Genomic DNA, 16,210 nt, shown 5'->3' with positions numbered 1-16,210 from the left:
TTCTCCAATTTTTGGTCTCAGGATCCCTTTACATTCTTAAAATTTATTAAGCACCCTAAGGAACTCTTGCTTATGCAGGTTATAGCTCTCTTTATTTAGTATTAGAAATTCAACTGATACCTTTTGTAAATATTTATTGATCGCTTTTAAAACAGCAAGAGTAAACCAATTATATATTAACCTACATCCCATACTTTTAGTGGAAAAAATTGTTTTGTATCAGTCTCAGCATAGTGATAGTGATGCTATCTATCATGATGTCTGTGAACACTCACCTGGGTTCCTGCTACTCGTGGGAGCCACCATAGACAATTCCCAACCAAAACCAACGTTGTGAGTAGACCAGCCTTTGTGGTTCTTATTGTGATTGCAAGACACATCTCAGCAACAACCATCAGGGAACTTTGGAAAAACAAAAACAAAAACAGAGTTTATTATTCACAAGTTTTGAAGTGTACCAGGTATGCTTGGGGCCACATGGAGAGGTAGAGACAGAATAGACTTGGCATTCTGCCTTTATTGGGGTAAAGGAGTGGTTGCCCTTATTGGAGAATTTAAAACATAAAAGTAGGAATTAAAGTGCAGGGAAGGGAAAAGCAGGGTCACTGTAGCCATCAATTATCTAGCTTATCTAGTTTTTTAACAGGGGGACTTCATGGGTGAGGTATCCTGGCTCTTTCTCTAGTTGTATAGCTGGCAACATGCTTATTCTAGATAAATATCTTCAAAATGGATTCCTTGGGGTGCCTGGGTGGCTCAGGTGGTTAAGCCTCTGATTTCAGCTCGTGTTATGATCTCGGGTTCGAGCCCCGCATGAGGCTCTGTGCTGACAGCTTAGAGCCTGGAGCCTGTTTCAGATTTTGTGTCTACCCCTCTCTCTCTCTCTCTCTCTCTCTCTTTCTCTTTCTCTCTGCCCCTCCCCCACTTGTTCTCTGTTTCTCATAAATGAACAGATGTTGAAAAAAATTTTTAAATAATAAATAAAATAAAATGGATTGCTCAGCTATCCAAGATTAATGTCAGGCATTTACATACACTGCCCACATATATTTTCCAAAACAAAAAGAATGGTTAGAGGAGTTCATTGCTTTACATTTTTATAAATCCCTTTAGTGGCTGGATTAATGGAAGACAATTGGATTGTCATATCAGCTCTGCATTCAACCTACTGTAATAATATGTCACATACCCTTTGGGAAACTCCGCCACACAATCTTAGTCTTGTAAAATAGTTTTGACTTGATACACACCCTATTAGTATTATCTGGTGACTCCTAGCATCCCCTAAACCCTTCCAAAGTCTATGTAAAGTCAAAACTCTGGTGTAGTGGTTATCACCATTCCTGAAAAAACTCCAGAAAGAAATAGAAAGCATATGGAAATAAATACCAGAATAGGGCCTAGGACAGAAGGGCATCAATATGTCAACGGACAGTGGGTAAAATGTATTAGAAGGGTGGAGGTTATGGGAAACCCCCAACCAAATTTCACTAACTTTTATACAATTTCCCTGAGCTGACTCTGTGAAATTATTAATTATTGAGCTAAGACATTTTCTTGACTTTTTATATTTAGGTTCATTTCTTATATTGAAGTTGATTTACCACACTGCAATTATTGGGATGCACGTTTACTCATCCTTCCTGCAGTACAATATAAGGTCCAAGAAAACAACACTGACTGCAAAAGATTGCCACATCTTACAGCATGTATTTATTTCCCTTCTAGTCAATTGTGTTCCCTTTCTGAACACAACCAAAGGAGTGCCATAAAGGTAGAATCCAACCAGGAGTAACTGTTTACTTCTTAGTTGAAAGTAATCCACTCTTCACTTCAGAGCGTAAACAGTCTGAGACAAAACAACCCAGGCACTGAGATCCAGAATTGCACACTTCAACATTTTTATCAGTTTCCTTTATACTTACTTTACTTACCAGTTCTTTATGTGAAAATAAAACATAATTTTAATTATATACTTTCTCAGGATATTTAAAGGATAAGATATGGACACAATCTGCATTCTATATTTAAATATTGCTTTTTTCTGCACACACCTGGCCTTTCTTCTATTGAAAGTGATTATTGTAGACAGGACTCCTGATTCTGGAAACACAAAATCTTAAACTTAGAATAATATTTTAATTGTACATGAAAATATATAATAGTCATATAAGTTTATAAATATAAACAAAATTATATAAACACATTGTGGCTTCAAAAAAGGAGTTACACATAAGGCTGTGAAATAACTGAATCTTAAATTATACACAAATTATAGTCGTTTCCTTTTTTTTTAATGTTCATTTATTTTTTTTTGAAAGAAAGAGAGAGAGAGAGCATGAGCAGGGATGGGGCAGAGAGAGAGGGGGACAGAGTATCCGAAGTAGGCTCTGTGCCAATAGCAGAGAGCCCAACGCAGGGCTTGAACTCACCAACCATAGGATCCTGACCTGAGCTGAAGTTGAATGCTCAATACCACCAAGGCACCCCCATAGTCTTTTTCTTAAGAGAGGAAGACATTTCTAATTGTGATATGCCAGAGTGAAAGAACAAAGAAATAATACAGAGTGAGAAGTAGTTTTAGGTTAGGAATTCACACCCAACTTAGATTGTTCTATTGGAATATAAAATTTAATTTGAATAAGAAATGTAAAATGATTTTCATGTAAAAATGTAAGAACGTAGAATATGTTAAAATATATAAAATCAGGAAGGTTTAGTCTATGGCGATGATTAGTTATTGAATTCAGAACTTCTTGAATGAAAATAATGGCAGCCATTGAAGGAACTGTTGAAGTCAAATGTGTCTTAAAGTATTGCACAGGTTATGCCCGGGAATGGGATTTAGGAGAACATGTTGAGCTTGTTCCTGTATTTCCAGAGATAACGGAGTTGGTTTGTGTAAGGTTCTTGATTGCTTCCTCAAGATAAACCCAATCAGGATATTGCTGGGCGGGTAAGACGCTAACATCCACCCAAACGTAGTCAGGCTATGTGTTCTCTGAGCTTATTAAGAATCAGAAGAGTGACATTTTCCCCATGTGATATATGGCCCTTGTAAAGAAAATAAAACTCCAGAGAAAGGTGTACACCTTTAGAAAGGAATATACAGTTCTAGAGGTCTCTCCATCACCAAGGGAAGGTATATATATAATGCAGGGGTAGGGGGGTACACCATTACAAAGCAGATTTCTGCAGAACCTGCGTGTTGCCACTGGCTGATTAACAATCACCCATCTGCTCAACTAGGTTTCCTGACCCCTGAGTAGCAGACCAAGTGCATGTTGTTAACTGAACTTTAGAATGAGGTAAGAGAACATTCAATAAGGACATCAAAATTTCAACTTTGATTCAGAATATGAGGGAATCCTTCATTTTTTGGTAAAAACAAACAAACAAACAAAAAAAACTCATCTTGAATTTACAAGAAGTTACCAAAGGCAGCACAATAACTTCTTAAAATTTTGTAAGAAACTACCAAACGTTTAAGAAATGGATTTTATGGGTGTTTGACTTTAAATATCAATTTTTACTGGTCTAAGTTAAATGTGATCATTTCTGTTGCCCCATATTTGCTAACACTACAATTTGGGGACACACCATGTTTTGGTGTGTATTATGAAAATTGAATAACCTTCTTTTCTTCCTATGCTGAGAAACTTAGAAGAAGCCGCAGAAGACCACCATTTTATTGTTCCCATTTGTTCTCTAGTCTTTTATTCTTTCCCATATATTTCACATATGGTGCTCCATATACTTAGTAGCAACAGTGCAGGTAACATATATTTACAACAGGTGCTCATGAATAAAACCAAATAAAAAGGTAAAACCTCCTAGATTTTGCAGAATTCAGTTCCCACTGTTGAGTTTTTCAAGCAGCTACACGGTCTGTTCTCCACCGTCATAAAACAGCTCCAACACATGGAATCCAAATAACAATAATAAATATTGCTGGCCATTTGGCTCTGGAGATGAGAATCACATCTTCATTTTCTCAGCAATGTATTTGTTAACCTACATTGAATGGCAACACAGATTATTTAATCTTCATATTTATACTAGTTATTATCCGTATTTCCATACAAAAGGAAATTGTCAAAAGTTAAAAAGCTGATTAAAAAAAAAACAGAAAACAAAACAAAACAAACAAAAAAAACCCTCAAGCTTTTTCACTAACATTCCTAAAAAAATTCTACTCATCTAATTTTCTTACTAGGCTTGTGTTAATAGCTAAAGATTTCTATTGCAACTTATTGTGAACAAAAAGACAGTATTCATGACAAAGAGGTTCTGATTTTCAAAAGAGCCCCAAGTACCAGTAAAAAAAAAATCATTTCCAAATGTTCCTTGCCAAAATGTCTACTTTGATTATTTGATTCTGTTTGAACTGTTATTTTTAAGTGAAATATTATCTATAGCACATGACTAACCCTCCATAATTCAATATATTGTTTTTAAACTGATTTATGTATATGGATCATGCATACCCAATGAAGTTTTTCATGATTCCCCAAAAGCCCGTCACTTGTTATTACATATGTAGTGATACCTCAATTAACACTTTTTTACTAACAAAATAAATCAAATTTAAAGCATAAACTGAAAAATAACATGTTCACTGTACTTTATAAAAATGGCAAACTGTTTCATCATTAGAGCAAGATTAACAAGTGAAAGCACTTGGCAAAACTCCTTTACATAGATTTATAAAAGAGAAGCATTGATCTTGCCATTCTTTCCTAAAACAATAAAATCTACCACCAGTTTAGTTCAGATCTAACTCTGAACAAAAGTTATAAGAAGGTGTTTTGGGGCACCTGGGTGGCCAGTCGGTTAAGCATCTGACCCTTGATCTACCTGGGTCATGAGTTCAAGCCCCATGTTGGGCTCCATGCTGAGCATGGAACCTACTTTAAAAAGAAGTTATAAGAAGGCATTTTGCCTTCACGCATTAAAATAACATGAGGATTTCTAATAAATATAATGGATTTGGCAAATGTAAATAGAAAGTTCTTGTGTTATGCTGAATATATAACCAAAAAAAATCCTAATAAGAAAATTTCAGGATCATAAACAATATTGATTGAAAGTCTCCATTCCAGAACTAAATGTTACAGTGACTTAACTAAATAGTTTAACATACTTCCAACTAGAAATAATTCACAAATTTGTGAGAACAAAATATATACCATATTTGCTTATTTTCCTTTTAAGCACTCAATATACAAATTCCTTTGATAATTATTCTTCACCTCAAGTTCCTTCCATATTTTGTTGATGCAGATCCATTCCAAATGGTTTTCAAGGGCTTTCCTTCCTTCCCAGACTTTCCATTATACTTTCTAAGACCTCATATATATGATTAACACTCTCCCCTACACTCCTTGTGTGTGTGTGTGTGTGTGTGTGTGTATGTGTGTGCAGTTTTATAACTTTTTTTGACAAACAGTGGTTACTTCCCATCCATATTGATTGTCTGTAGAGTTTTGAAAATGGTGACACGTACACTCGTAAAGAATGTACAGAGGTTGGTTGGTGAATCGTCATCTTCACTTCTGGACAACCACACACAGATACAGTAGGAAACATTCCTTATTCCCTTGGCCCAGGCAGCCTTGTTAAGCCTTGTCTCAATGTGCACATTTGAAGTTCCAATCTCTTTCTCAGCACATTTCTGAATCTCTGAGTGTCCAAGGGGGACTCTGAAGGATGCACTTGTGCATGTTGATGGTATATTCTCTGGTCACCACCTCATTGATGGCAAAAAGGCCCTCCTTGCCACCCTTCTTTGCAGAGTCCATCCCACTAGGCACAGGTTGGAAACAACTCTCCCCTGCCCTCTTAAACATTTTATGAAAGCTTAATTTCACCCTTTGAACCTAACTGAAAGCTGTTACTATTTTGTTTACATAATCTCTTCTTTCTCCATCACTCATCATAATTAAGTGTGAAAAGTTAGAATTTGACCTCATTAATCCTCACTGATTAATCCTTAGTGATGCTACTACTCCATATTTTTATAAAAATATACATACAAATATTTGTCTTTTATGATATTTTGTGAGATCCAGCTTTTATCTCTGCTGGTTTCTGTTAATTTTCGTCTAACCAGTTACCCTACTTGATTCACTGACCACTTGCCATTTGGCTCAGACTCCTCCTTTGTGCATCAAGTAAAGATTTATGATCTGCTCAATACCATGGCCTCCCTGCTTTTTAACTCATACATCTCCAGTGTGGTTTTTTTGTTCGCTTGTTTTTTGGTTTTTTTTGTTTTGTTTTGTTTTGCTTTCTTTGCACCCTGCTCGGTACCCTTCTCCACCTACCCTGCTATCACTTCAAAATCTATCTCACTGGATTATTTGATTTTTGGGTGCCGAGTTTGATAAGTTCTTTATAGATTTGGGTAGTAACCCTTTATCCGAAATGTCATTTGCAAATATCTTCTCTCATTCTGTCAGGTGCCCTTTAGTTTTGTTGAATGTTTCCTTCACTGTGCAGAAGCTTTTTATCTTGATGAGGCACCAAGAGTTCATTTTTGCTTTTGTTTCCCTTGTCTCCCCAGAGACATGTCTAGTAAGAAGTTGCTCCAGCCAAGGTCAAAGAGGTTGTTGCCTGTTTTGTCCTCTAGGATTTTAATGATTTCCTGTCTCACATTTAGATCATTCATCCGTTTTGAATTTAATTTTGTGCATGATGTAAGAAAGTAGTCCAGTATCATTCTTCTGCATGTCACTGTCCAATTGTTTTCCCAGCACGATTTGCTGAAGAAACTGTCTTTTCTTCCATTGGATATTCTTTCCTGCTTTGTCAAAGATTAGTTGGCCATACATTTGTGGGTCCATTTCTGGCTTCTCTATTCCGCTCCATTGATCTGAGTGTCTGTTTTTGTGCCAGTACCATACTGTCTTGATGATTACAGTTTTGTAATACATCTTGAAGTCCAGGATTGTGATGCCTCCACCTTTGGTTTTCTTTTTCATCATTATTTTGTCTAGTCAGGGTCTTTCGTGGCTCCGTACAAATTTTAGATTTATTTGTTCTAGCTCTATGAAGAATGCCAGAGTTATTTGGATAGGTATTGCATTGAATATGTAGATTGCTTTGGGTAGTATCAACATTTTAACAATATTTTTTCTTCCAATCCATGAGCATGGAGTGTTTTTTCCATTTCTTTGTGTCGTTTTCAGTTTCTTTTATAAGTGTTCTACAGTTTTCAGTGTACAGATCTTTTACCTCTTTGGTTAGGTTTATCCCCAGGTATCTTATGGTTTTTGGTAAAATTGTAAATGGGACCGATTCCTTGATTTCTCTTTCTGCTGCTTTATTATTGGTGTATAGAAATGCAACCAATTTCTGTATGTTGATTTTATATCCTGCAACTTTGCTGAATTCATGTATCAGTTCTAGCAACTTTTTGGCAGAGTTTGTTGGGTTTTCCACGTTTTTTTATCATGTCATCTATGAAGGGTGAAAGTTTGACTTCTTCTTTGCCAATTTGTATCCTTTTTATTTCTTTTTGTTGTCTGATAGCTAAGGATACAACTTCCAGTACTATGCTGAATAACAGTGAGAGTGGACATGCCTATCATGTTCCTGAGATTAGGGGAAAAGCTCTCAGTTTTTCTCCATTGAGGATGATATTAGCTGTGGGTGTTTCATATATTCCCTTTATGATGTTGATGTATGTTCCCTCTATCTCTACTTTCTTGAGGATTTTTATCAAGAAAGGATGTTGTGTTTTGTCAAATGCCTTTCTGCATCTTCAGATGATCAAATGGTTCTTATCCTTTTTTTTTTTTTAAATAAATGTGGTGTATCACATTGATTAATTTGTGGATGTTGAACCAGCCCTGCAGCAGAGGAATAAATCCCACTTGATCATAGTGAATAATTCTTTTAATGTACTGTTTAATTTGATTTGCTAGTATATTGTTGAATTTTTGCATCCAGGTTCATTAGGGATATTTTGTGGGGTCTTTGTCAGGTTTTGGAATCGAGGTAATCTTGGGTTCATAGAATGAGTTTGGTAGCTTTCCTTCCATTTCTATTTTTTGGAACAGTTTGAGAAAAATAGGTATTAACTTTTCTTTAAATGTCTGGCAGAATTCCCCTGGGAAGACATCTGGCTATTATTTGTTGGGAGGTTTTTTTTATTACTGAATCAATTTCTTTGCTGGTTAGGGCCTATTACAATTTTCTATTTCTTCCTGTTTCAGTTTTGGTAGTTTATATGTTTCTAGAAATTTCTCCATTTCTTCCAGATTGCCCAGTTTGTTGGCATATAATTTTTCATAGTATTCTCTTATAATTGTGTTTCTATGGTGTTGGTTGTGGTCTCTCCTCTTTCATTTGTGATTTTATGTATTTGGGTCCTCTCTTTTCTTTTTAAGTCTGGCTGGGGGTTATCTGGCTGGCGGTGTCTGGCTGGGGGTTATTCTTTCAAAGAACCAGATCTTTATTTCATTATCTGTTCTACTGTGTTTTTTGTTGTTGATCTGTATGATTTATTTCTCTAATCTCCATTATTTCCCTTCTTCTGCTGGCTTTAGGATTTATTTGCTGCTCCTTTTCTAGCTCTTTTAGGTCTAAGGGTAGGTTGTATATTTGGGACCTTTATTGCTTCTTGAAATAGGCCTTATTTGCAATGTAACTTCCTCTTAGGACTGGCTTTGCTTCATCCCAAAGATTTTGGACTGCCATTGTTTCATTTTCATTTGTTTCCCTTTATTTTTTAATTTCCTGGTTAACCTATTCATTCTTTACTAGGATGTTCTTTAACCTACATATATTTGAGGCCTTTCCAAATATTTTCTTGTGGTTGATTTCAAGTTTCATAGTGTTGTGATCTGAAAATATGCATGGTATGATCTTGATCTTTTTGTACCTGTTAAGGGCTGATTTGTGACCCGGTATGTGATCTCTTCTAGAGTGTCCCATGTGCACTTGAAAAGAATGTGTATTCTGCTGCTTTAGGATAAAATGTTCTGAATACATCTGTTAAGTCCATCTGGTCCAGTGAGTCATTCAAAGTCATTGTTCCCTTGTTGATTTTCTGCTTAGATGACCTGTTCATTGTTGTAAGTGGGGTGCTGAAGTCCCTTACTATTTTTGTATTATTTTCAATGAGTTTATTTACCTTTGTGATTAATTGATTTATATATTTGTTTTTTCATGTTGGGGCATAAATATTTACAAAGGTTAGATCTTCTTGATGGACATACCCCTTAATTATGATATGATTTCCTCATCATTTCTTGTTACAGTCTTTGTTTTAGAGTCTAGCTTGTCGATATAAGTTTGGCTAATCTAGCTTTCTTTTGACCTCCCTTAGCATGATAGATGGTTCTCCATTCCCTCATTTTCAATCTGCAGGTGTCTTTAGGTCTAAAATAAGTTTCTTGTAGGCAGCATAAAGATAGATCTTGTTGTTTTTGTTTTTTAATCCATTCTGATCCCCTATGTCTTTTGATTGAAGCATTTAGTCCATTTACATTCAGAGTGATTACTGAAAGATATGAATTCAGTGCCATGTGCGACCTGTAGAGTTGGTGTTTCTGGTGATGTTCTCTGGTTCTTTGTAGTCTTTGTTGCCTTGGTCTTCCCCACCCCCCTTCAAATTTCTTGCAGGCTGGCATACTGGTCATGAATTCCTTTAGTTTTTGTTTGTCTGGGAAAGCATTTATCTCTCCTTCCATTGTGAATGACAGCCTTTCTGGATAAAGAATTCTTGGCTGCATATTTTTCCTATTTAGCACATTGAAAATTTCTTGCCACTCCCTTTTTCAGTGGAAAGGTCTGCTGCTAACCTTATGTGTCTACCCTTGTAGGTTAAGGACCTTTTGTCCCTAGCTGCTTTCAGAATTCTTTCTTCATATTTTGCAAGTTTCACTATGGTATGTCATGGTGTTGACATGTTTTTGTTGATTTTGAGGGGAGTTCTCTGTGCCTCTTAGATTTGGATCCCTGTTTCCTCCCAAGGGATTCCCCAGATTAGGGAAGTTCTCAGCTATAATTTGGTCAAACAAACCTTCTGCTCCTTTTTCCTTCTCTTCTTCTGGGACTCCTATGATATGGATGTTGTTTCATTTCATGGAATCACTTAGTTCTTTAAGTTTGCCCTCATGATCTAATAATTTCCTCTCCCTTTTTTCAGTTTTATTATTTTCCATAATTTCACCTTGTACATCACCTATTCTCTCTTCTGTTTCTTCAGTGCTCATTGTCACTGTATCCAGTTTACTTTGAATCTCAGTTAAAGCATCTTTTATTTCAACCTTACTAGTTCTTAGGTCTTTGTTCTCTGCAACAAGGGTTTCTCTGGAGTCTTCTATGTTTTTTCTTTTTTTTTTAATTTCTTTCAAATGCAGCTACTAATCTTATAACTGTTCTTCTAAATTCTTCTTCAGATAAATTGTGTATATCTGTTGTGAGCAAGTCCCTGCCTATAATTTCTTTTTGACCTTTCTTTGGGGGAGAATTCCTCTATCTTATCATTTTGGCTAAGTTTCTGTCTTTTGCATGTTTTAAAAGCTTGTTATGTTTCCTGCACTTGTGAGTACTATTATATTAAAAAGGGGTCATACACTGTCCAGGGCCTGGCACTTCAAGAAGTGTTTATGGTATATGTTATGTACACTCTGATGTTGAGTTTTCCCTCTGATCAGTCCTCTGCAGAGTTCCTCTTTGCTTGCAGTGGTGGAGTGTTTGGACTTTTAACCAAGTGTGCTTTGAATTTTGTTGTTGTTGTTGTTGAAGTAACCCTGGAAAAAAGGGGGGAGGCCTGAGCCACCAAAAAGAGAAAATGAATGGGAACAAAAAGAAACAAACAGAATCAAAAGACTAGAAAGGTGGTTCTAAAGAACAAGAAAGAAAAGAGAAGAAGAAAAAGAAGAAGAAGAAGAAGAAGAAGAAGAAGAAGAAGAAGAAGAAGAAGAAGAAGAAAGAATAAAAAAGCCTGATCCAGAGAGAGAGAGAGAGAGAGAGAGAGAAAAGGAAATAAAAAGCAAACAAACAAGAAACTCTGAGCCTGGTTCCAAAAGAGAAAAAGAAGAAACAAAGAAAAAAGAACTATGGGTGTCATTTTGAAGCCCTGGATTTTCAGTGCACTTGGTGTATGGCGGGTGCTGGGTGTGCTGGTCTTCTGGAGAAGAGATCTGTTGCTTTGGCTCCAAGTCAGTCCTGCCCCAATAAATAAATGGTTGCCAGACATGGGTGGGGCGGGGGGGGGGGGGTGTTGTGGGGTTTGGTGTAAGCAGGTCCTGCCTCCACTGGGGCCTGCTATGTTGCTCTCTGAAGTCCCACTGTGTTGGTGTTGAGGGGAAAATGGTCCCACCCCAATAGCTTGTCTCTGGACTGAGGATCTCACATCCTCCACTGTTTAGGCAGCCTTCACAGAATAGTGAGGACAGTCAGCTCACCCTGCACCACAGCTCTCCTGTCTCTTTGATTCTGCACACAGCTGGGATTCAAAACCCAAAATCTTAAAGGACCCAGGATCATGCAGATCCACTCCCCTCCTCCAGAGTAGAACCTGTCCATGCTGTCTGAAGTCCTCTGTCCCTGAGCAACAGCCCCATGCCTGCACAGTGTATAGAATCTATGGTGTGGCACTGCTAAAGAAGAAAAGGTTATATTCCCTCTGGGTGTGCCTCTGTCTCCTGCTGATTAAAAGCCTTTGGCTGGCACCTGCAGTGTCTGTTATCCTTGGGAGGCAATAAACCCTCTTCCAAAAGTACTCCTGGAAAGGGAAAGTTCTTTTTCAGTGTCCTCTGGAGATCCCTACACTACGCTATGTTATCCAAGGCCAGCTCCCAGTTACACACTTCCAAAACCTCAGAGTTTGAGCTCCAAAAACTATTTGCAAAAAAACAAACAGACAAAAACAAAACAGAAAACTGGGATTCTCAGTACTTCTCACTTCTCAGTCCATGGTCTAGAGAGGTTTTCCTCTAGTGGGAACTCGATGCCACATTTTCTCTACCCCCTTTCTTTCTTTCCCTTTTGTCTCTCCATGTAGAGTTCCCTCCCTTCCATGGCTCTGCTGTCTTTCTCTCCACCAATTCACTTCCACACACCTTCCACCTGCCAAGTTGTCTCCCTCCAACTATGGAGATCCTTCTTCCATTCCGCAGATAAATTTCCTGGGTATTTCAAGTGATCTGATCTCATTACAGCTGTGTTTGATGGATGAGGAAAGCTCAGGGTCCCCCTACTTCTCCACGATTTTAAGTCCTTTCTCAAGATGTCTTATAATTACAGAATCATTTGGGAAGAATTACTATGAATATATTGTAACACGTTTATCTGTTGTTACCAATTTTTTTTAGTTTATACGATGTAGTTATTAGTTATTAATGTAATAATCTAATGTTAAGCTCTTAAAGAAAAGCCTTATGGTATATTCAACCTCATTCATGTGAATCATCCTGCCTGCTATCCCTAAAGTTGCAGAAATGTAGATGCCTTCCAAATATCCTCCTTAGAAACAGAATCCTAATTTTATTCAATAAAGCAGTGTTCCCAGCCAAAATAATACATTTCCCAGCCGCCGCTATAGCTAAATATGGGCATGTGACTAAATTGTCATTGTCAGTGACATTAAAACGACTATTTGGTATTTGGTAGAAGGCAATGTGGTCAGTTAGGAAGCATACATATTGGTTATTTCCTGCTTTCCCCTTTTTCTTTTTCATAAAATGAGCACACGGGGATGGTGGCTCTACCAACCATCTTGCATTATAAATTGAGTTCGAGGATAGAAATAACATTTTACAAATGTGAAGCAGAGGACAGAAGGAACTTCGGTCCCTTGAAATTCAGCAAGCTTTTAAGATTCACAAGGGATACCATAATAATGCTGACGATGATTAGTTGTTGACTAATTACCACCTCCTCAGAAGTTTTTCTGTACTGCCAAACTTAGCTGAAAACTACATTTCTCAGATATCATTACAGGTAAGATTCTGTATTGAAAATTATTTCAAAATTAGATGAATTTGTGTGAGGTTTGGGAAATGTTACCCTCAAATCCATCAATTTTGTCTTAAATTAAAACTGGCCATCATTGCTCCATAGGGACCTGTTTTTGTTTGTTTGTTTGTTTGGTTGGTTGGTTGGTTTTTGGGTTTTGTTCAAATTAGATCACTGAGTTTAATATGACTGGGCTTCTCATTGTTGCTGCAAGATATTCTCCTTTATTGTCCTCTAAAGGCCCCAGCTGTGATATTCATTCGTGTATAGGTTTTATAACCCTGACTACTCTTGTCATTTAACAAATTCTGTTTATTCCCCAACTCCTAGTGACTCATTCCATTTCTGGCATGGTTATACCAATTTATACATTAAAAACAATCTTTCTATCCCTTTGGAATTTCCATTCTACTCAGCTCACCAATGATGGTGTCATCCCTATCTCAACCACCTACTAGCCTGGTCATCCATGAAAGTAGACCTTGGTGTTACTAACAGCAAAATTTTCATAAATCCAATGCCATTCATCCAATTCTTATTCTCTGACCACTTCTTCCTAATTTTCAAGTTCATTATTTCTGGCATTCCCAAATCCAACATTCTCTCAAGTCCATTAAGAACTCCAATCCATTGATCCTATAACCTTTTGTTACTCATTCACATGATTTTCTCTTTGCATTCCTTACTTTGCAATAGAGATCACTCTAAAATGTAAGCCAACGACTCAGTTCTCTCCTACGACTCTCCCCTTTGTTCACACTTTCCCAGTCACACTGACTGCTATACTATTTTCAAACATGTCAGGAACATCCCTGCTTTAGACTTTTATAGCTGCTTTTTTACCTCTTCCCCAGATATTTAGTTAACTAAGTCACTCACCTCTTCAGGTCTTCAGGCTTTTGCTCAATTCTCATCTTCTCAGTTAGATTTACCTAACCAACTATATCATGTTTTTCTGCCCTGCATTCCAATTCCTCCTTACCCTACTATTCTTTTTTCTTTTCACTCTCCCTTTTGTCTATTCATGCTCTAGCAAATTACCACAAATGTAATGACCAAAAATACCATGAATCAATTGTCCTATAATTCTGTAACTAGGATTTCAAAATGGCTCTTCTTAGGCAAAATCAAACTGCTGGCAGGACTATGTTCCTCTCTGGAGGCTCTAGAGGAGAATCTGTTTCTTTGCCTTTTCAAGCTTCTAGAAGACACCCACATTCTTTGGCTCATGACCACTTTCTTCCATCTTCTAAGGCAGCAATGCTGGGACATCATCCTGATTTACTTCCATTGTCACATTTCCCTCTGAAGCTTTTCTGTTTCCTTCTTCCACTTTTAAGTACTCTTGGGATTACACTAGACCCATGTAGATAATCCAAGGTAAACTCCCTGTTTTAAGATCAGCTGATAAGCAATCTTAATTCTACCTGCAACCTAAATTTCCCGCTGCCATGTAGCATAGCATTACCACAGGTGTGGAGGACTGGGATGTGCATATCTTTGGGAGGCCATTATTCTACACACCATATCATGTATATGTGAGTCTATTTCTTGACTAATTCTGTTCCATTGATCTGTTTGCCTATCTTTACACCGATACCATAGTCCCACTTACCGAAGTCTACCATGAAAGTAAGTGTGCTATGAGGTAACTGAATATTTAACATAGTTTTTTAAGATTTAAAAAAAAAAATCTATTCTACATCCTATGTTTTTCTATATAAAGGATAGAATAAACTTTTCAATTTACACACAAAGGTCTTTGGGATTTTTATTGGATGGCATTCAACCTATAAATCAACCTAAGGAGAATTAAAAACAAAACAAAGCTGAGTTTTCTGATATACATGTATTATACTTTTCTTCATTTGTACAGGTCTCGTTCATTTTCCCTTGGTAATTTTTTATGTTTTCATGTAAAAATGTTAATTTTTTTTTTTTTACATTTCTTCCTAAGTATTTAGATTTTTGATAATATTGCAAATGCTTCAATTCTTGAGTCTTTCTTTTCAATTCTTTGATTTTTGTATATTGGCCCTGTATCCAGTGAGAAAGGTTAAGTTCAATTTTTGTTTTAACAGTTTTTTTTGTTTTCTTTTTTTGTTTGTTTGTTTGTTTTTTTGCTAAATTTCTTAGGACTTTTCTACATAAACATGTATGTCATTTGCCAATAGCAACAACAGTATTTACTCTTTTCTGGTCCTTGTGCCTATAATGTTCTTTTTTTTGCTGTATTGCACAGTGTAGGACTCCCATGTAATGTTGAATGGAAGGTATGAGAATAAGCAAATTTGCCTTTTACCCAACATAACAGTAAAATAATTAAATAGTTCAGAACTAGTAAAAGGGTAGTTCTAGGAGTATCACTGCTACCGTTTATCAGATTGAGAAAGTGGGCATCCATTTCCAGTTGTCTGATCTTCCTGTTGAATAATCACTTATCTTGTAATTAATTTAAGAATAAAGAAAAACATTATTTTTTTACATTTAATCCACTACTTACTGTTTGGGTAAAATTTATTTCTTTTTCTAGATCACATGTTTCTTTCATTTTATGTTATTCCCCTTCATACTAAAGATCTTCCCTCTTATAGTCTGATAGTCTTATAGTATAAGTGTGCATTCTTATAGTCTAAGCATTTCTTATAGTCTAAGTGTGCTGGCTAAAAGTTTATTAAGTTGTTTTTTATGTTAAAATGTCTGTTTTGCTTTATGAGTTAAAATATACTGCTAAAGGGTATTTGGGTGGCTAAATTAGTTAAGTGTCCAACTCTTGATTTAGGCTCAGGTCACAATCTCATAGTTCATGAGTTCGAGCCTGACAATGGGCCCTGCACTGACCATGCAGAGCCTGCTTGAAGCTCTGACACAGGGCTTGATCCCATGAAAGCAAGACCATGACATGAGCTGAAATCAAGAGTCAAACTCTTAACTTATTGAGCCACTCAGCTGCCCCCCCCCCTTTTTTTTTGATGGCACTTCCATTTATGCAGTCCCCCAAGTCAATTATTTAGCTCAAACCCATGAACTGTGAGATCATGACCTGAGCCGGAGTCAGATGCTCAACTAACGAGCCACCCAGGGGTCCCAAATATTGCCATTTTATTTTATTTTTTTTTAATGTTTATTTATTTTTGAGACAGAGAGAGACAGAGCATGAACGAGGGAGGGTCAGAGAGAGAGGGAGACACAGAATCCGAAGCAGGCTCCAGGCTCCGAGCCATCAGCACAGAGCCCG

This window comes from Panthera pardus, unplaced genomic scaffold (genome assembly GCF_024362965.1).
Source record: "Panthera pardus isolate Hobbes unplaced genomic scaffold, ASM2436296v1 HiC_scaffold_1, whole genome shotgun sequence".
In the NCBI taxonomy this organism is placed as follows: domain Eukaryota; kingdom Metazoa; phylum Chordata; class Mammalia; order Carnivora; family Felidae; genus Panthera; species Panthera pardus.
Note: the sequence above shows the minus strand (reverse complement) of the source record.